Below are 22,156 nucleotides of genomic sequence, written 5' to 3'. Positions count from 1 at the left end.
ACTATAGCAGCTGACAGGTTCATTAGGCCTAGCCAGAAAGTAGAGGTTTATCCTGTATTCTACAGAATCGACAGCATTCTTCCATATTCATGAGGAGAGGAAATAAATTCTAGATCTCCATGGAAAGGGTAGCAGAGGATTTGAGGCCATCCTTACTCTATCACAGCCCTAGGATCCTGTTAGACATTGTTAGCTTCATTTTTACTGAAAGTGATGCAGAGATATAGAAAATAGGTCTAACTTTTTCAGACTGTCCCAGTTAGTAAAAGTGATGGTTTTGAATCAAGGAATTATGGTTCCAAAACCTGCATTTTTAATCCTTTCACTGCACTTAATCATTTATAGACATAGACATTGTTTTTTATTATTATTGTGAAAATACAATACAGAGGGGTTACAATTACATGGGCAAGATAGTGAGTACATTTCTTATCAAGCATTGTTGCCCCCTCCTTTGTTTCCCCTTCCCATCTCTTCCCATCTCCCCCACCCACTCCCACACCCCCTTACTACCCCCGAACCCTCCTATTCCCCACCTAGCCAAAGTTGTAAAGTTCATTTTTCGACATAACGTCTTGTACATCTCATTGTTGTAATGGGTCCACCTGTAGATCTATTTAAACAGTTTGTTTTTTCCCTTCCCCTGCACAAATTATATCAACATCAAATACAGTGAAAGCAGGGCTTATACCATGGGGGAGGGACATACAAAACAACAAAGAAATCATCTTATAAATATGATGGAAACAATTGCAAGAAAGCAAAAAAACATTTGAATCCTTATCTTGGGGTTCATTTCGCCTAACATCAACTTATCTGACCTTTACTGCTTGTCTCAGACATATACTAGTTATTTCAAATAAGGGAAACCATAGGACCTATATTTCTTTGTGCCTGGCTTACTTAACTGAATATAATTTTTTTCCAAGTCTTTCCATTTCCTAACAAATGAGGCAATGTCATTCTTTCTGATAGAGGCATAGAATTCCACTGTGTATATATACTACGTTTTCTTGATCCATTCATCTACTGAAGGGCATCTGGGTTGGTTCCATATCTTAGCTATGGTAAATAATGCTGCAATAAACATAGTCATGCTGGTAGCTTTAGTATGGTCTTGTTTGTGATCATTTGAGTAAATGCCCAAAAGTGGGATTGTTGGGTTATAGGGGAGCTCTATGTGGAGTCTTTTGAGGAACCTCCATACTACTTTCCAAAGTGGTTGAACAAGTTTACACTCCCACCAACAATGCAGTAAGGTTCCCTTCTGCCCACATCCCCTCCAGCATCTGTTGTTATTAGAGTTCTTGATTCTAGCCATTCTAACTGGGGTGAGGTAGTATCTCAATGTTGTTTTGATTTGCGTTTCTTTTATGGCTAGGGATGTTGAGCATTTCTTCATGTGTCTATTGGCCATCCTTCTTTCTTCTTCAGAGAAGTTTCTCTTTAAGTCTTTAGCCCACTTATTTATTGGGCAGTTGTTTCTTTGAGGATTTGTTGTTGGGGGATTTAATTTTTTGAGTTCCAGGTATATTTTACATATGAAACCCTTGTCCATTGTATGGCTAGTGGAGATCTTCTCCCAATCCATGGGCTTTCTATTGATCTTGCTAGCTATGTTCTTTGCCATGCAGAAGCTCTGCAATTTCATGCAATCCATTTGTCCAACCTTTCTTTGATTTGTTGTATTTCTGGGTCTCTATTAAGAAAATTTCAACCTGTGCCAAGGAGACCTAGGGTTTCTCCTATTCCATCCTGTAATGTTTTCAGAGTGTCTGCTTTGACTTTGAGGTCTGATCCATTTGGAGTTGATTCTGGTGTAGGGTGATATATAAGGCTCTAGCTTTAGTTTTCTACAAGTGATTAACTAATTTTGCCAGCCACATTTACTGAAGAGGCTGTATTTCTTCCATTCTATTTTTTTAGCTCCCTTATCGAAGATTAGATGGCTATAGGTCTGTGGGTTCATTTCTGGGTTTTCAATTCTATTCCATTGGTCCTGAGGTCTGTTCTTGTGCCAGAACCAAGCTGTTTTGATTACTATGGCTTTGTAGTAGAGTTTGAAATTTACTGTTGGTATTCCTCCAGCACTGTTCTTTCTGTTAAGGATTGTTTTTGCTATTCGGAGTCTTTTATTGTTCCATATGAATTGACATTGTCTTGTACTAGGGCTCTTTCTGCTCCAAGAGTCTGACAGGAAGTTCTGTTGCCTCCTTTGGCCACCACTTGCTCTGATCTGAGAGAAAAATCTGATTTCCAATTTAAAAGTCATAGCAAATACTTCAGCTGAGACATTGTAGGACATAAGACAAGCTATTTATCCTTGAATCAATAAATGTGGTCAAAGGATAAAGATATTCCTTTTGGCTTTGGCTAGTTTCTGGTCAACTTCTCTCAGCAAGCAGTTGGCCCCGTTACCCAGAAAATTGAAGAAGGGCTATAAAGAAGACTAGCACAGTCAAAGCCCTATGCTCTCACACAGCTTAACGTTTGAATCAATACCCACTCTGAATTCTGGTAAAACATTTAAACAGTTTAGTTTTCCAAGGAATTCAGCACCTCCCAAAGATCCTCATTACTGCTCCAAGAATTTCAAGCTTCAGAGAGCAGACGAGACAGGGCTTTTTAGAGCTAGTGCCATTGCCAGTCATTGTCTTAGAAACTGTACCACAAGGCCCTATCAAGAGAGCCTCTGGATCACTTACACCTTTCTGTGTTATAAGCACAGCGTCTCCTGAGTTTTGTATGATCGGATGGATGGGTGAACAAACCCAGTTCAACGCAGTTTAACAAGCAATTTATTGAACCATCAGGTTGATAGATTATCTCTCCCAGAAAGGCTGATAATGTTTGCATCCAGGGTAATAACCATCTTAGGAGTTGTGAGAGTCCTTAGAGGGCAGTGATTCCCAGAGTCAACAATGTCTATGCAAATTCTCTAAGGAAGGAAAGACATTATTATCCCAGACAAAAAACCCTTGAAGTTGTATGACGACTCTGCAAAATAGAAGCATTCAAACCAGTTTCCATGAATTTGAGGGAGTCTGCACTATTTTGTACAGTGTTTCTTGAAGTGGGAAGTAGTCCTCTTCACAGTTAACATGTTAGAATTTAAACTACAATATCAATAAGGTCTCTCAAAAGACTGTCTGAGTTATAAATTTATTGCTCCAAAGGACCATTTCTAGGAATGTTTTATATATATAGTTTCTTTTGAAAACTAAGTTATTGTAAATATTGTTGGTGTAATGCAATTTCAAGGAACTCAATCATGAAAGCCACAACATGAGGAATTATATTCTATAATCTGTGCATTATTCAACATTTGTGTAAATCCAGATTTTCTCAGATCAAATTTCCCTCAGCTGCCACTGCAGTGCTCCACTTCCAGGAGACTAAGCCTCTATTGGATATTAAGTTGGCAGCACAGGAAACAATGAGGCAGCTGCTGGCTGCTGATCTAACAGTCCCAACTCCATCAGGTGGTGTTCAGATAAACTATGGAATCCCATTTCAATGTGGCAGCAGATGGGTTGAGATACAAAAAGGGGTCCAGCGATGTTCAAAATGCCTGTATGGATGGGATGATCTGAATGATATATTGCAAATACAATGAGGCTGGGCACTGTCACAAGCAGGAAGTGGTAAAAAAAAGAAATTGCAGCCATTATCAATTTTGGGCAACAGGACATCCCCAATTACTGTGGACTTACACAAAGGGTATTCTAGCTCCACAGTCTTGTGATGGAATTTCAGTCTTAATTCAACATCCTCTTGTTACAAAGAGAGAAATGATTCAGAGAATTTTAATTTTAATACCCATAATTATAGAAGTCAATGAATACATATGTATGAGTAGGTATGTTCATATATTTATATATATATATACATATATATGTGTGTGTATGTATTCACACAGACATAATAAATAAATTTCCATAGCAAAATATTGTGCCAAGAAAATAAAACAGAGCCAGGTACCGGTGGCTCATGCCTGTAATCCTAGCTACTCAGGAGGCTGAGATCTGAGGATCACAGTTTGAAGCCAGCCAGGGCAAGAAAGTCTGTGAAACTCTTATCTCCAATAAACCACTAGAAAACCGGAAGTGGTGCTGTGGCTCAAGTGTTAGGGCACTCGCCTTGAGCTGAAGAGTGCAGGGACAGAGCCCAGGCCCAGAGTTCAAGCCCCATGACCAACCAAAAAAAAAAAAAAAAGAAAAGAAAACAGAACCACAGTAAAACAAAATAAAACATATCCCAAATCATTGTCATGGATCATGATACAAATCAAGTTAGATATGTTAGTTCTTTTCTCATACAATAGTGGAGCTAGATATGGAAGATGCAGAATGGAAAAAGAAAAGGCTCATTGAAGAAAATGAAATGTCTGTTTAAAAACAAAAAATGGAGGTGGAGTTGAGTTTTTTAACTTCTAAATTATGAAAGAAAATTTATTAAACATCTATGATGTCACATAAGCAAAAATGGAAGGCCAGAATAATGTGCTAAACAACTGGATAGTTACATTCACATATGTGTACACAGAGGGTGAACAAGTGTGCTAGCATCATAGAAGTGTTTCTCAGCACTATTTGGGCACATTTTGGACCTGTGAGGCTTATAGTTAGGTTGCCAAATGTTTTGGAGAATAAATAGCAGCTCCCCTCACAGATCTAAGTAGCAATGTTCTCCCACTACTACTTGTCACAACCAAAGTGCTCTCCAGACACTGCAGAATGGATTCGGTTGGACAAAATTTGTATGAGTTAAGAATCCTTGTTCTCAGGTAGATCAGAGAACTCTGTTACTAGCAGGGACTACTGTTATATTTATAACATTTTAGAACCCTATAAAATGATCAATCTAGGCAAAACTGAGGGCAGCAGATAAGAAGCAGCACATAAGAAGCATATAAGAACCATGCATGTCTGTCTACTTTAGTACCAAATGATTTCATGAGCCTTAAAAGACTTGTGGGCTGGATATTTTCCCATTCCTATATGGTGTGAGAAATTTAGTACCGAAACACAAATTCTAATTATTCCACTTTAATTTTCAGTGTCACCAATCTTAGGTATTATTTCTTTATTTTTAGGATAGGGCCTCATCGATGTTGGGCAGGTCCTCTATAAATTAAGCCATGTCCCAGTTATTTGGTTGTTATTTATTTATCTTTCTTGGCACTGAGGTTTGAACTCAGGGCCTCAGACTTGCTCAGGCTGCTTGCTCTTATCTGACATTCTACCCCTTGAACTATACCTCCAACCTGGCTACTTCAGGCTATTTCGTAACGATAGAGCCTCTAGGACTTTTTTGTTTGGCAGTCACTGCATTGTGGATCTTGTCTTGTGGATCTTGACCCCCCTGAGTAGATCAGATAACGTGCAGGAGCCATTGGTGTCTACCCAGGTTTTATTTTTCAAAACAAGAGCCTACATATAAGTTTGTATGCAAATAACTGGCAAAGGCATATTCCTTAGAAATATCCGCGAGTGTGAGAAACAAAAGAAGAATGAGGAAAGTGCAGCAAAGATCAGGACTGAGATGAGGCCGACCGACAGGCTGATAAATCAGCACATCGCTAAACAGAATTTTTCCTGCCTTTGTACAAGAGAACTGGTAAATTATTATGAAATAACTATTGAATAGAGAGCTGAAAATAAGCCACATTGAACTGCACCAACATCGGCTACAATATTTCTTTGGGAAAAAAATGGATGTGCTTGACTGGGTTAATGTATTTCATCCAGATGTGACTAGGTTAAGAAAATTGGAATATAGAAAGAATAACCAATGTTATCTGGTGCATCATAAAAACCCATCCATTTAAATTACTGTTTTTTTCTAAAAAGATGTAATATAAAATAAACTAATAACACGTCTAAGTATCCTTTGATTATGACTATGCTCCTAAGTATATGTTCACAAAACATCTCCTTAACTTTGTAATTTTATGCATAGTGGGAATATATATTAGTATAACTTTAGAATGGCAACTTTCCAGTGTCCAGTGTCTACTTGAAGTTTGTCTCTTGTGCTCTTTTTCTTGAGGGGATTGAAACAGTTCATTATTTTTTGTTATTTTATTATCTTTAAGTAGTTATTAAATGACTTTCAATTTCCATTTATGAGTACAGGACATCTTGATTAATATCACTTCTTCCACTGTTCTCCTCCATCTCTTCCAGCCCTTTCTATCTCCCATTACATCGTTCCAAGTTCATATATTTATATTTAAATATTATAACTGTTTTCACCCACCTTTCCTCTCTCCTTCTGTTAACTCATTTTAGATGTGGAAATTAGATCTAAATTATAAATTAATGAAATCACAAAAGAGTCATAGACAGATATGCACAAACAAATTGACTCACATATAGTACACAAAGTAGAGGCTTGAATTCAGGGCCTGGGTGCTGTCCCTGAGCTTCTTTGTAGTCAAGGCTAATGGTCTACTACTTGAGCTACAGCACTACTTCTGCCTTTTCTAAGTAGTTTAATGGAGACTTTTCTGTCTGGGCTGGCTGTGAATGGAAATTCTCTGAGTTTAGCCTCCTGAGTGGCTAGGATGACACGTGTGAGCCACCATCACCTGGCTTCAGTAGTGTTTTTTGATGGTATAACTTCTGTGAACTAATTTGTGCTTTAACAGAATGTTCCAGGAAGCACTCATTATTTTGTGTTTAGGAAAAGTGAAAGTAAAAACAAGACTAGTGAACAAGGGAACATTATTTTAAATGAAACTGAGCATTTTAACAACAAAAAATATTAGAAAAGAGCTGAGTGCCAGTGGCTCATGCCTGAAATCCTAGCTACTCAGGAGCCTGAGGTCTGAGGACTGTAATTTGGAGTCAGCCTGGGCAAGAAAATCTGTGAGATTTGTATCTCTAATAAACTATCAAAAAAGCCAAAGATAGAGATGTTGCTCAACAATGTTAGCCTTGCACAAAAATAAAAAAAATAAAATAATGTATATGCAATAACTTTTCAATAATCCTATTCCATATATTCTGATCATCCCCGCACGTCTGCGCATATACTCACATATACCTGTGAACACACACAAATTTACTTACACAAAATTTAGAAATGGCTTATCAAATATCTTCCTTTGCAAAAGAATAATACAATGTCTGTGATTTAATGCAAGTTTTAAATTTATCAACTCTCCTGTGTCTGTTGCTAATTTAGTGAATTCTGAATTCAAAATATAAAACACAGTGAGACACAGTTGTCTTTACGTGGAAGTGGCAATGCTCATACCAGAGGCATTTCAATCGCCTACCTAAAAGTCCATTAAGAACTCTGACAATTACTGCCATGGGACAGCTTACTTCTCAAAGTTTACACTCTAGTTGGCTAGGAAGAATAAACAAACAGAATTGGATGACAATTAATTCCAGGTCATAAGTAGTTCACAGATGGCAGTGTCAGGAAGTACTTTAAAGAATTCTGGAGGGAGAGATACTATTCTGTTAAGATAACTTGGACATGAAAGGAAAAAAAAAACACTTGAATACTTATCTTGGGGTTCATTCCCCTAACATCAACTTACCTAACCTTTTTTGCTTGACTCAGACATATACTAGTTATTGCAAATAAGGGAAACCATGGGACCTATGTTTCTTTGGACCTGGCTTACTTCACTTAATAGAATTTTTTCCAAGTCTTTCCATTTCCTAACAAATGTGGCAATGTCATTCTTTCTGATGGAGGCATAGAATTCCATTGTGTATATATATACCACATTTTCTTGATCCATTCATCTACTGAGGGGCATCTGGGTTGGTTCCATATCTTAGCTATGGTAATAAATGCTGTGATAAACATAGTTGTGCTGGTAGCTTTAGTATGGTCTTGTTTGTGATCATTTGGGTAAATGCCCAAAAGTGGGATTGTTGGGTTATAGGGGAGCTCTATGTGGAGTCTTTTGAGGAACCTCCATACTGCTTTCCAAAGTGGTTGAACAAGTTTACACTCCCACCAACAATGTAGCAAGTGTTTTTTTTTCTTTCATGTAATTGTTTCTAACATATTTATAAGATAATTTCTATGTTGCTTTGTATGTCCCTCCCCCATGGGATAAGCCCTGCTTTCACTGTATTTGATGTTGGTATAATTTGTGGGGGTGAAGGGCAAAAACAAATTGTTTAACTAGGGATACAGGTAGACACATTGCAACAATGAGATGTACAAGTCGTTATGTCAAAAGATGAACTTCACAACATTGGTGGGAAGGGGGGAGGACCAGGTAAGGGGAGGTAGGGGGAATGTGGGAAGGGAGGGGAAGGGGAAACAAAGAGGAGGCAACAATGCTTGATAAGAAATGTACTCATTATCTTGCCCATGTAATTGTAAATCCTCTGTATGGTATTCTCACAATAAAAAAATAATTTTTTAAAAGATAACTTGGACACTTAATGGCGAAAGCAGTATTAAAATTTGATTGTGATTTTGAGGTATCTCTATAAGGTATCTCATCTATTCTCATGCAAAGATATAAATTCTATTCTATCTATCAATTGATCAATCGATTAATCTATCTATCTAAAAATTTGTGTTGGCTATGCTGAGTTTGAACTCTGGAGTCTGCTTGCTAAGCAAGCCCTTTACCACTGTAGACATGCCTCGAGTCCAAGGTTTGTTTTGGCCATTTTAATTTTACTTAGGAAAGTTGACTTTCTGAGATAACTCAAAGGAAACAAAAAGCATGGGTATTAATTTGAAATGTATAACTGTTCCTATTTAAGAAATTATATGATCTTATCTAAAAATATTACAAAAGATTAATAAATTAAAGATAACCCAAACCCCAGTACCTAGTGCAAACCATGATTCCATTTGATATATGTAAGTGATTTTAATTTTTGAGCTTGTGACATAAAATTCTCCTTTATAACCACACAGTCCATCAATAACCTTAAAAGATATAGTTAATAGTGTATTGGATACTTTAGCATCTATTCACCAACTAAGAACCATCCACCATATTGAACACCCTTATCATAAGGAACTTACTCAGGAACCCAAGCTTATTTCCAGAGACTTGTTGTAGCTTAAACATGCTTAAAAAGAGATATAATCAGAAATAAGGTTAAGAGCATTAAAAATATCAACATCATCTCAAAGAAAAGTATAATTTGACATTAGCAAAAATATTAGAAAAATATATTGCATGCTAAAAGGCAATGCAAGTAACTTCACTTTATTTGTTAAAAAACAACAAGCTGGGCACTGGTGACTCATGCCTGTAATCCTAGCTACCCAGGAGGCTGAGATCTGAGGATCATAGTTCAAAGCCAGCCCAGGCAAGAACGTCTGTGAGACTCTTATCTCCAATTAACCACCAGCAAATCAGAAGAGGTGCTGTGGCTCAAGTGGTAAAGTGGTCACCTTGAGCTAAGGAGCTCAGGCACAGTGCCCAGGCCCAGGGTTCAAGCCCCATAACCAAAAAAAAACAAAACAAAAAAAAACGAAAACAACAACAACAACAAAAACCTTTCATTGGAGAAAGTCAGTAACTCTCCATATTATGCAGGTAGATCAGAATAGTGTTTTCTGTTGTGTGAAAATGTAACTAATAACTAATAATTGTCATACAACAAGAATAACAATTTTGTTTTTTCATTGTTTGCCTGCCTCCTGTTTATGCATCCCCACTCCCAGCAGCCTTAAAAATATCTCTAAGCTTTCTGTTCAGTGTCTACCAGGAAATAATTTTGGTGTCAGGTTTTTAGAGAGAAAAGATGACTTGTAACAGAAAAATTGAAATTCTGACCTCTGGTGCTGTAACTAATTTCTTTATTTCTATAGCTTTCTATGTTGTTCAGCAATTGTTAGAAGCTTTTGGGAACGCTTCTTTGAATCTGTGCATCTCCATGATATCAATGGCGATCGAGAACGGGTGATACTTCAGCGTGAGAAGCACAGATTCCAAGGATCTTGGACTAATGCTAACAGCAGAAATCAGTTGAAATGTAACAATATGATGTGTGAGGTCATGATGTCCATGATGTCCCAGGTTCTGGTCTACTCCATTTCTTACCTAGGGGACACAAAATGAAATGTCTATAGAGTCCAGTTAATATGAATAATAAGTTACAGGTAAGGCAGATGCCTTGAAAGAGGTCATGGGCACAATACTACATAATACTTGTTTTGAAACATCTGCTGATGGTTTTAAAAAGTCAACTCATAATTTGGGGAGGGGAAGGGAAATAACAAAATGCTTCAACAATGAGAGGTATAAGACACTATGTTGAAAACAAACTTTACAACATCAGCAGGGGGTGGGGGGGAGGGGAGGAGGGTTGAGGTGGGTAGGGAAGGGATGGGAGGGGAAAAACAAAGGAGGAGATAAAATGCTCAATAGGAACAGGAAATGTACTCATTACCTTACTCTTGTAACTCTAACCCCGCTGTATACTGTTTTTACAATAAAAAAAAGTATATTAAAAAAAGTCAACTCTAGCCGGATGCTGGTGACTCATGACTATAATCTTAGCTACTCTGGAGGCTGAGATCTGAGGATCTCATTTCAAAGGCAGCCCAGGCAGAGAAGTCTGTGAGACCCTTATCTCCAATAAACTACCAGAAAAACAAAAGTGGCATTGTGACTCAAGTAGCAGAGAACTAACTTTGAGCTGAAGAGTTGGTTCAGGCCCAAGACCAACAACAACAACAAAAAAGTCAACTCTACATCCTTATTTTTTGTGCATAAACTTTCCTGCTCCTCTGATGTTAACAACTAAATGAAGTTTTTTAAAACATAGTACAAATATGGCAATTTTTGTGGGCTGAATTCAAACAACGATGATTCCTGAGGCTGGGTGCAAGTGGCTTGCACCTGTAGTCTTAGCTACTCAAGGAGCTGAGATTGAAGATCATGGTTCAAAGTCAGCCTTGGCAGGGAAAACCTGGAGACTCTTATCGTCAATGGACCATCAAAAAGCTGAAAAGGGAACTGTGGCTCTGGCCTTGAGATAAAAACTAAAAATAAAAAGCTCAAGGATAGTGCCCAAGCCATGCGTTCAAGGCTCAGGAATGGTACTCCTCCCCCCAAAAAAATTAACACCCTATACCCCCTCACACACAGGAAAATACAAACTATTGACGTCAACAGATGAATCTGCTAACATGCACAATTCACATGATCTAGCAAAAGTCACTGCACTCCTTGAATAAGTTTGGTACTTATGGAAAGGAATGGGAATATCTCAAATGAAGCAAATAACCATGCCTGACTGTAGAGAAATTGGAACAGCCACTCATGTGTGTCTGTGATAGTGATGTAGATACAAATGAGGAGGGAAAAAGAATTGAAATTAAGGTGTTTTAATGGAGGTTATTTGAAGACAATTAGAGGAAAACCTCAAAATCATTGGACATCAGGAGGCAATGAAAGAATTGGGGAACAGGAAGATAGAACAACACAAACGAAGTGTTCAGGGTGGGAAGGTATCCATGAAAGCAATCAGGTCACTCTGCAGAAGGTACGCTCAAGTGAATCCAGTGGGAGAGCTTCAGCTTAAGGAAGACCAGGGAACACCTTAGCTGGGTGAAAGATCAAAAAAAGGATAGATTTTAGTTTCTAAAGGGTTGTAAGTTTTCATAACACCCTCTCTCCCTCCTTCCTTCCTTGTTTCGTGCCATAAATGTTTGCTGAACACTGCTCTATATCGTGAATTATATTAAGATCTGAAGCATGCATCCAAAGATAAAAATGGAAGTGATGAATGAGGATGATGTTGGCACCAAGGGATGAGGAATGGGGTGGAGAACACATGGTGCGATGGAAGTAGCGAAGATTGGCCACTGGCCTGTGCCTGTGAGTGAGGTATTCTGGAAACACACTGAGGCAAGCTCTACACAGCAGTATGGGTGACCTCTAGGGTTCAAACAACCCTCACACAAGGATACTCTTGGGATTCTTGGAAAAGGTAGCAGAATGGGCTGGCTAGAAGCCGAGTGCATTCAAATATTGTCTGTAATATGAAAGTAAAAAGCACACACGGGTGAGAAGCAGGTCTAGGAAGGTACTCTACAGCCACATTGTGTGGGTGTAGTGGCCTTTTAACAGAGTTCAAACTGCTTCCAAAGCAACAAACACATTTTCAGAGCATGAGAAAAATAAGGTACAAATCCTATTCTTAAATATTCTTTGGCAAACATACGCTTAGGGGAAAGGAGTCAGTTAAAATCCTTTACTCAGAGAATTCACCCTACCAAGCAGCTGCACAAGCCATCTTGTTAATTGTACACAGAAGGGAAGAGATTCAAGTTCTTGAGATTCTAAATCCCCAGTGTGTGACCAAACAACCAAAGAGCCTTAATGTCTGTATATCATAACTGGATTGCCCAAGGTTGATAAGAGCTTAAAAACTATTGAGCATTGACTCTCATTCTTCATTCCATAAAGGAAACTATGATAGGATGTGCCGAGAATGGCACTCAAGTCAGTAATAGAACAGGCAACACTTAGATCTCAAGAATATTGCTTTTAGACTTAGTAGAGGGGCTAAAAGAATCAACTTTCAAATGATACCAGAGTTAGTTGTGGGACGTACCCATGAAGAAAGTGTAAACCTGTCCCCATCAGTTCACAGACAAGTATAGGCGTTGTATTCACAAAGCAAGTAATCAACGTGATGGTAGTCATTTAGCACCCTACATTAATGGTATTTTTGACGCTGTCCTTTTCCCAATGATGTAGACTAAAAAAAAAAAAAAACCAAAAAATATTTCATTTTATTTGGACACTTCAGGTATATTTTTCTTCCTTGCTAGAAGTAGGAATTGAGCAGTTTGGGGATGATCTTTTCCCATCTGCTGGAAGTTTTGTTTGATGTTGTGGTAGCCATTCTCAGAATGTCAGCTTACAGTCTTTTATCCCTTATATGGTGAGTGACAGAGGTGAACTTGAAGGTCCCAAAGGGCTGTTCTACTTTAGAGATTCATTGAACATAGATAAATGAAGCACTACTTCTCATCCTTTTTTAATATATCCAAGTTTTCAAGCAAACAAGTTATTTGCAAAAAATAAATTTTTTATATCTATCACCAAGTAGGAGTGGATATTAATCATTTTAGTAAATAGATTTCAGTTTACTCCCCAAACACAGACCTCAAGCAGCATGCAAATTATTTATAAATGAACCAAGAGAGGCAAGTAAGGAACTCCATGAAACTGCTGGCTGTTGAAATAGTTCACGCGTTGATTTTAAATTAGGGCTGCTCTGTCAGAGTGAGCTTCTGCCTATGGATCTTCTATAAAAGTCACGTGAACAGAATGTGGTCCAGCTAAAGGTATGCCCTTAACCAAGAGTACCAGTTTTCTACCAGATCAACATGGGTGAGAGATAAACTTTCAAGAAATATTAATCAAATAAACTAATCCTCTCAAAGAGATCGGTGGCCATCTTTAGTTTTCCTAATGATCAATGATTTTTGATAGACTAATGCTTAACATGATGGTATACTTTCAGGTTGCTAATCACACAAAACTTAGGAACTGTAGCTACATTTTGGTGCTGTTTGCAGAGTCCACTAATTAAAAAAAATGAAGCAACCAAACAAAACCCTGCACCTTGGTATAGTAACTAAACTACATTTCTACTTTCCTCCAGGAACAACACCCTAAAGGACTAAGTTTTGGAGAACTTTGGATACATGTATAAAACGTTCACAAAGCAGACACTTAGGCTAAACAGATCAAAGTCACCTTCTCACCTTCTCCGTACTTGTCCCCCCAATTCTAATTGATTGTCAGTTTTACAAATGCATAATAATAGCTAGGCACAGTAGGAAAATATATTTATATATTATGTATTTTAATATATTCTATGAACAAATACCTCTATTAAACTATTTTTGATGTACATATTTCCCTTGTTTCTATAGGGAATTATTCCTAGAATATTTATGGTCACCAAAATATAAGAATGGTCAAATAGATTATATAAAAGTCCCTTATATAATATATATATATATATATATATATATCAATCATGTAATATGCATTTCCCTTTAATCTATGTACATCCTCTCATACACTTTAAAGCATCTCTATATTATGGTAGGAATGAGTGCAAATTCCATATAAACAGTCCTTCTACTATGTTATGTAGGAGATAATAACAAAAAAGAAATTCTGCCTGTGTTTAGAACAGGTACAATTTTTATCTAATCGATTAGATCAACCACTAGTTGAATTTTTAGTTGCTGAATACAAGGATGCACAGGGCTAACTGAATATTTGTAAAGTTAGGCTTTGGATTTTGCCAGCATATTAAGGAATCCTGAAGAGATTCATTTGTTACACAGAAGTAAAATTCTAGATTGTAAAAGTAGGTGCCCAAGTGTGAATTATGTTGACATGAAAAGACAATTATCTGCAGAAGACCGAAATGTAATTATTCCCCTCAATTGAGACAGAATAGCAAATTACACAAAATCATCACTACAGATTTTAAAATAATTTACATCACATTGTATCTGGCAAACATCCAGCTAAGCTGACATTCTTCCAGTTTTAATATTTAATATTCTACCTGGAGCAACTGTGCTGACAGACTAGAAGCAAGACATGGAAATGTGCAAAGACAGACAATTTCTACTTTTAGTCACTTCCTATCTCTTGGAAGTTGCCCAGCTAGGCTATCTACTTTATTTAACACCCATGGAATAATTTTTACTGGCAAGTAGTGATGTAAACATGTCTAGAGAATGACATAGGAATCATTAGGTTTGAAACATACCTCCTTCTAACACATTTTACTGTGTAGCATAGTGGCAATGACAGTCAATGGATTAAGATTTAAAAATATCTCAATCTTTGCCTGCCTACAGGATAATAAAATGCTTACACAGAACTAGTTTTAAACTTTACACTTCTGTATGTTAAAGTTGCAGAAAACTGTATGATAACCCGGGGGAATAGCACACTATCTGTTTTCTCAGTCTATGGAGGATTCTCAGCTGTCTAGAACCCAGTGACTGATTCAAAAGTCCAGGTCAGGGGCTGAGAGGGTGGCTCAGTGGTAGAGTGCTTGCCTTGCACGCATGAGGCCCTGGGTTTGATTCCTCAGCACTACATAAGCAGAAAAGGCCGGAAGTGGTGCTGTGGCTCAAGTGGTAAAGTTCTAGCCTTGAGCTGAAGAGCTGAGGGACAGCCCCCAGGCCCAAAGTTCAGGGCACACGACTGACAACAACAACAACAAACAACAAACAACAAGTCCAGATCAAAGAGTAGCAAAGAATTTTGTAAGTCAACAAGTCCAATCATGACTTCACATCCCTTTGGTTCTTACATTAGATACCATTAGAAAAGGGTTTCTGGGTTGAAATCAAATTGAAAATTCTTCTCTGTAGGTCTGAGAATGTATTCCAAATACACTGCACAGAGATCAATCAACCAATGGCCCTGCTTCAGCTAAAGGCTCAAGAATGAACCAACTAAGCCACAGGGTGGTGGCTCACACTTGTAATCCTAGCTACTCAGGAGGCTGAGATCTGAGGATTGCAGTGCAAAGCCAGCCCCACAGAGAAGTCTCCTTGAGACTCTTATCTCCAATTAACCACTTAAAAACTGGAAATGACTCTGTGGCTCAGGAAGAACACCCAGGCCCTGAGTTCAAGCCCAACAACCCACAAAAAAAAAAGAAAAAAAAGGAACCAACAAGGCTTCTAAAGTGGGTTTCACAGAGGCTCAAAATACCACTTAAAAATAGTAGTTCTGCAAATTGATATTTAAGGTATAAAAAATTGATATGTCCACAAGAAGTCTAACACATTTGGTAAATACAATTAGTTAATGAAGCTAAAATTATTATTTTTAAGTTCTTTTACTGACTCCACAGGTTGGTGGTAACAATGTTCAATTTCAGAGAGACTAGAAAAGCATGTTCAATTTGATAATGAGACCATAAAGCAAATCAACCTGAGCAATGGATTGCAGAATATCTCATGGCTAACATTTCCCAGTGCCAGTCCACTGTCTTCTTCTTCCCTGATCTTTCCTTTTTATTTTTAAAAGCAAGTTTGGAAACTGGATTTTGTTTTAGATTTCTGATTGACTGCAGAAATGATTTTCAGAGCAAAAATATTTCAAAATCTTTTCCCAAATATACTGAGTCATCAAAAACAGTAAGTATTAAAATACTTAAGAATGAGAGGGTTATAGTTGCTTTTTCTCACTCATTAACACGGCTTTTATTGGCTTCTTTTGTTTTCTTCCTCACTTTACTTTCTCTTTTGCTTATGTTTCCTAGGAATATTTCTCAATTATAGTTAGGTCGTTGATTCAGGGAACTATTTGGGAATTCAAAAAGATACTTCAGCTAGAATATCTTCAAACAAATCTTCCTATCCTTACCCTGATATCCTGTCATGATGAACACATGGCAGGAAATCATGCTATCCAATATCATAACTAAGTCTCTATTTAAAACTAAGAAGTGTTATACAAAAAAACCTCATTTTAGAACTTTGCTAGGGAGTCAAAGTAAAAATCTTGTCCCCTATTTGAGAGTTCCCAAGAGCTACAGGTGATTTTTATGCATATTTCCTTAATAAGAAGCCAATTTTTATTAACATAGGACATACTATTAGCATAGTATGGATTTCATGATTTCATATATATATATATATATATATATGATATACATATATGTATATATGGTCATATAATTTCTTTGGATCCATTAATTCTTCTGGGAATTTGTTCAAAGTTTATTCATAACACCAAAGCCATATATTCTCTGGCATGAAAAGTTGTATTTTAGGACTGCTTACAATAGCAAATAAAAAGATCTTGAAATGAATCAAAATGTCCAATAATATGGAATGGGAAATTATACTACAGTGCATCAGCTAGTAAAATTATGTATCTAGAAGGAAAGGAACTAACAATCATGGTTTTGATACCATGGTTAAAAAGACTCTAAAAGAAGTTACATTTGTGCTATGATTGCTATTGCATAGCTAGGACAGCTGGAACAGAAATGCGTAAGGTCACCTGTCAAAATAGTTGTTTTCTTTTTCTTTTTATATCTAGCAGTAGAAGCTGATGTGAGATGTGAAGAGTTTGCTATAGCTATAAATAGAATTCCTTAATTTCTGAAAACTTGCCCACAAATCTGCCACTGGTTTTAAATATAACTGAAACATGAATGTTGAATGGTTTCACCTGCAAATTTTGGAAGGGAATAGAGAGTAATGGAATGGATAGATTTTTATTTTGTTGAATGTGTTGCTATTGAATATGTTGCCTTTGGACAATAATATCAGGTTTGAGAGGAAAGAAATAGTTATAAACATCATGGAGATCTTTCCTTTTATTTTGCTAGGTATGGTTAACAGCACCAACCTAACTATTGACTTAGAAATCCTAGATTCAAAATATTAAGATAAAAATGATCAAAGAAAATAAGAAATTAACTCTGAAGATAAAGATCATTTACTAAAGCTAATTGGAGACAGAGCCAGAAACTGCTCCATTCATCTTTTTTTGGGATGGGGGCCCTGTCGTGGGGTCTGAACTCTGGGCCTGGGCACTGTCCCTCAGCTCTCTTCAGCTCAAGGCTAGCACTCTACCACTTGAGCCACAGTGCCACTTCCGGCTTTTTTTTCTGCTTATATGGTGCTGAGGAATGAAACCCAGGTCCTCATGCATGCAAGGCAAGCGCTCTACCACTGAGCCACCTTACCAGCCCAACTGCTCCATTCTTCTGACCTTAGCCAAGTTCCTTATCTGCAAATGGACAAGGAACTCTTGTCTAAGTCCAGGTCATTAGCCCTTGGAAAGCAATTCATGAAGGAACTTTATAAGTGAAATCCCACTTCACAATGAGGCATGGTAGAATTTAACATCAAGTGATATATGACCAACAATCTACACCAGTCTAGAGCGCAAACTCCTAGAGTCAGGTTTGTTACCTCTTACAGGAATCACAGCCCATTGGCTACTTCTCTGATACATTCTGCGGGTTAGTGCTCCGAGGCCCATCAGCCAGATGCTCCAGGGCATCTTTCCTCTGAGATGTCAGGGCCCATTCTTTGCTCCTGCTCTAGCTGGGAGTTACAGTCAGGAAGTGGTGAGGCTGCCAACCTGCACTCTATCATCTCTTATCCTCATTTGTCAGCCACACTACACACATTGTCTCCTTTAACTTTTTTGTCTCCAACTTAATCTCTCTGCTGGGCACTGCTAGGGAAGTTCAAACCAGGGTTTGAGAAGAATTGGTGGTAAGTATAATTTTCTAAAGGCTTGAGGCACCATCAGTCTACTCAGAGCTGTTTGAAAACAGGAAAGAAGTTCCATTGCACCAGCAGACTTTAACAATCTTATTTGCGTGTACACCAAGTGATGTTTCAACAGTGAAACAAAGCTCATGACACGTCACTTCTAACGAAGCTCTTGCAGGGTATGTATGTATCAGCACACATTTTAATAAGTCCATTTGGAATCTGGATGCAGAAATACAAGGAACGCAATGAGGAGAATATTTGGATCAACATTTTGCTTGAGAGGAGCATCTTTTTATTCTCCCTCTTTGCCTTTTCTTCTTCTCTCTGGAATAGTATGGATTTCATGAGCAGTCAGACCTCGTAGGTTCAAAGTAAAGGTCTGACTCTAGTTATTATTTTAGAAGACTATTGAACTTCTCTGTGTCTCATGAAAAGTTATTGTTGAGCTAGTCCTTCTAAGTGAGTTACAAGGATTCCATGATATTGCATGTAATATTAGAACAGAGAATAGCTTATTCCATGTTAGCTCTTGAGTGGACAGATATAATGTATCTTAATATCTATTTACTCTTCTCATATGGGTATCACATTTACATGAACATATAAATGAATTTGGTGCAGAAACATAGCTATAGGATATCTGTGTAGCAATGCTGATAAACAGTTTACAAATTTCAGCCATAGTACAGGAAGTGATCTATGATGGAGCCTTATTTTAATGAAGATACTCACATAGTTTTTACACTTAGAAATGGCTCAAATTATCCAGTTAACCAAAGTTGTGTTGTGCAGAGAAGAAAGAGATTGAAAACAGGGTTTTTCTTACTTAGTATTTTTTTTAGTTTCATAAAACTATGAAAAATAAGAACTTCCTAACAAAATGCTGAAACAAAGATACAAGACACTATGTTGAAAATGAACTCTACAACTTTGAGGAGGAAGCGGGAGGAGTTGGAGAGGTGGGGAGGAAGGGATAGTAGGGGGGAAAAACAAAGGAAACGTGCTCATTACCTTACTCATGTAACTGTAACCTCTCTGTACAGTATCTTTACAATAAAAAATTAAAAAGACAAAGACTGAAAACAAAACAAAATAAAAAATACAATATAGTTTTCTGGTTAAAATGTGTGTTGTTAACAAATCCTAGAATCAGTATACAGCATATCCATCATTTTATACCCATTATTTTTACTTTTTGGTTCACCATGGTCAGACCTTGCAATCATATTTCCAGTATATAGTATTATCCATTGCAATATTTATCCTTGAGTCTTATATATGTAAACTTTTTCATCCTAACTGAAAGTCTGGCTATCTTCCCATTTCTCAATTCCATTGCTTCTGGCTTCTTGCTTTCTTCTTTTCTTTTCATTTCTTTGCTTTGCTTTTTTAAAATAGATTCCACAGTGAGATCCACAATGAGATCCACAGTGATCTCATTTGTATCATCCAGGATAGGAAGAATAGAAGAGAAGGAGAAAGACAGGCCAAATATACTAGAAAAAAAGGAAGGAAGAGAGTGGTTCTGTGAAACTTGATGCTCAATGTGTCCAAAATAAGGCAGTCTATAAAGAGTTATATCACATAGATAGAAAGTCAGGGAAAGGCAGAAAAACAAAGCATTACATCTGACAATACAAAGATTAGAGTCAACTTCTGAGAAAGTAGTCTTCGGGAGATCAGAAGAAGATATATTTCAGATGGAAAAAGAATAAATGGGAGGTGAAACTTATTACTATAACAATATCTTACCAGGTAAACGGGTTCAGAGCCAGGTAAGAGCTGAGAAGAGAAACATAGTAAATTTCAATGATATATATCAAGAAGTCCATGAATATATAGGTGATAGCTTAATTTTGTACATTTTATGTTACATAAGTTTCTTAGACACAATGTGGAATAAAAGTTTCTCTACAAAATAATTTAAAATTATTTAAAATTGTGCTATAGTACAGAATTTCAAGGAATTAGCACTAAAATTGCTATTTAGAAAATAAGAAAAACATGGTGCTTTGAACTTGTTGCTATGGGACCAAGTCTGTAATATTCAAATATCTACAAGTTAGATGGAAAAACTTAATGGGACCAAGTCTGTAATATTCTAATATCTACAAGTTAGATGGAAAACTTAATCTGTCTTGTTTTGTCTGCATGACACCACATAACTGCTTTGAATGCTTTTCTCACTAAACAGACTCAATTGAACATTTCTTATGCCATCATTTAGAAAAGACCCCAAGTGTTTAAAAAAAGGCATTGCTTTCCCCAGTAATACTACATGATTAGACATTAGTCATCCATAATGCATTGAGTATGTGTGTGCATATGAGCACACACATACACACATACACACATCTTCAAAAAGTTCTATAATGTTTAGCATTTAATCTTCTGAATGACTTTTTCTAAGTGTTTAAATATTTTCCTGCTAGCTAGCATTCTTAGGGTGACACCTTTCTGTTATTTTTATGTTATTTCCTTGCTTATTTATGTTATTTTTAATTATTTATATTTTTCATTCTGTTTAAGATTATACAAAGTGAGACAGGGCAACATTTTATAAAGTACAGAATAGGTAGGTTGTCAACAAGGAAGGAAAGTAGAAACAGGAAAGCCAAAAGAGGGGGAAACACTGCTTCTAAAAATCAAGTGAAATCTTTGCTTAGGGATTTAGCTTTTATCCTACATGTCTTGGCAACTGTCCAGGCAAGACATTTTCATTAAGATTTCTGTGGTCATAGCTAAAAACTTCGAATCACGATTAGTTCCAATCCCTAGATCTGTGAGTCAAAACTTCTTAAATACAGTATAAAAATTTCCCTCCAAAGATTTAAAGCAAATTAATCTAGTAGAATGTTTGAAGTAGCTCCCAAGAAGAAACATTTTCTCCCTCTATTTAAACAAAAGAATAGGCTAAATTTAGCTCTAACAGACTTCTGAATTGTCCAATAAATGTCATTGTAACTGCTTTCAGATAAAATAGCCTATGCTGAATAGGAAAGGCCAAAGAACACAGAATGCATACCATTATGTTAAATGGCTAGTTCAATTTATATCACCATTTTGGATTATGTCAGCATAAAGAATTCATAATGCTTATTGAGTACTTGTTACTGCAAATATTTTTCAATTGAAATCATCCTTTCAAAACAGATTTAGAATGTATATGTACATACATACACATTGTTAATGTTTGACTAGGAGCTGTCAGAGAAAATTCAAATATAAAAGAATTTCTAAGAATGGAACCCTATGTTTAGAAGCAAGAGAGGGCATTGTTTCATAAATATGAATGGGCATCAGTATTTTCTTCTCTTCCATGACCTCCAACTCCAGTATGCCTATCTTAAAAGAAAGAATTGCCCTGTTTGTATTTACTCAACAGAGCATGAAATAAAACAACTCTATAAACACAAATTTGAAGGAGACTAAATTTGACCTACCTATTTTTTCTCCTCTTTTCTCATACTCATTCCTGTACTACAATTAAGTACTTACCCTGGGTTTTAGTCTTCGAAGATTTTATTTTCAACCAGAATTCAATAAGAGTGTAAACTTACTACTAAGATTTAATCTATCCTAAGATTTGGCCTTTATTTTTTGACGGTGGTGGGGCTTGTACTCTGGGCCTGACTACTGTTCCTCAGCTCTTCAGCTCAAGGCTAGCACTCTACCACTTGAGCCACAGTACCTCTTCTGGTTTTCTGGTGGTTTATTGGAGATAAGAGTTTCACAGACTTTCCTGACTGAGCTGGCTTTGAACCGCGATCTCAGATCTCAGCCTCCTCAGTAGCTAGGATTAAGGTGTGAGCCACTGGTACCTGGCCCAAGATTTGGTCTTTGGAGAGTATCTGTGTTTCAAACAACATCAACAAATACTCAATATATATGTGTGTGTGCAGCATTGTTG

Source organism: Dipodomys spectabilis, unplaced genomic scaffold (genome assembly GCF_019054845.1).
Source record: "Dipodomys spectabilis isolate Male_0828 unplaced genomic scaffold, ASM1905484v1 ptg000125l, whole genome shotgun sequence".
NCBI lineage: Eukaryota > Metazoa > Chordata > Mammalia > Rodentia > Heteromyidae > Dipodomys > Dipodomys spectabilis.
The sequence above is the reverse complement of the archived record's forward strand: the minus strand, read 5'-3'. Positions refer to the sequence as shown.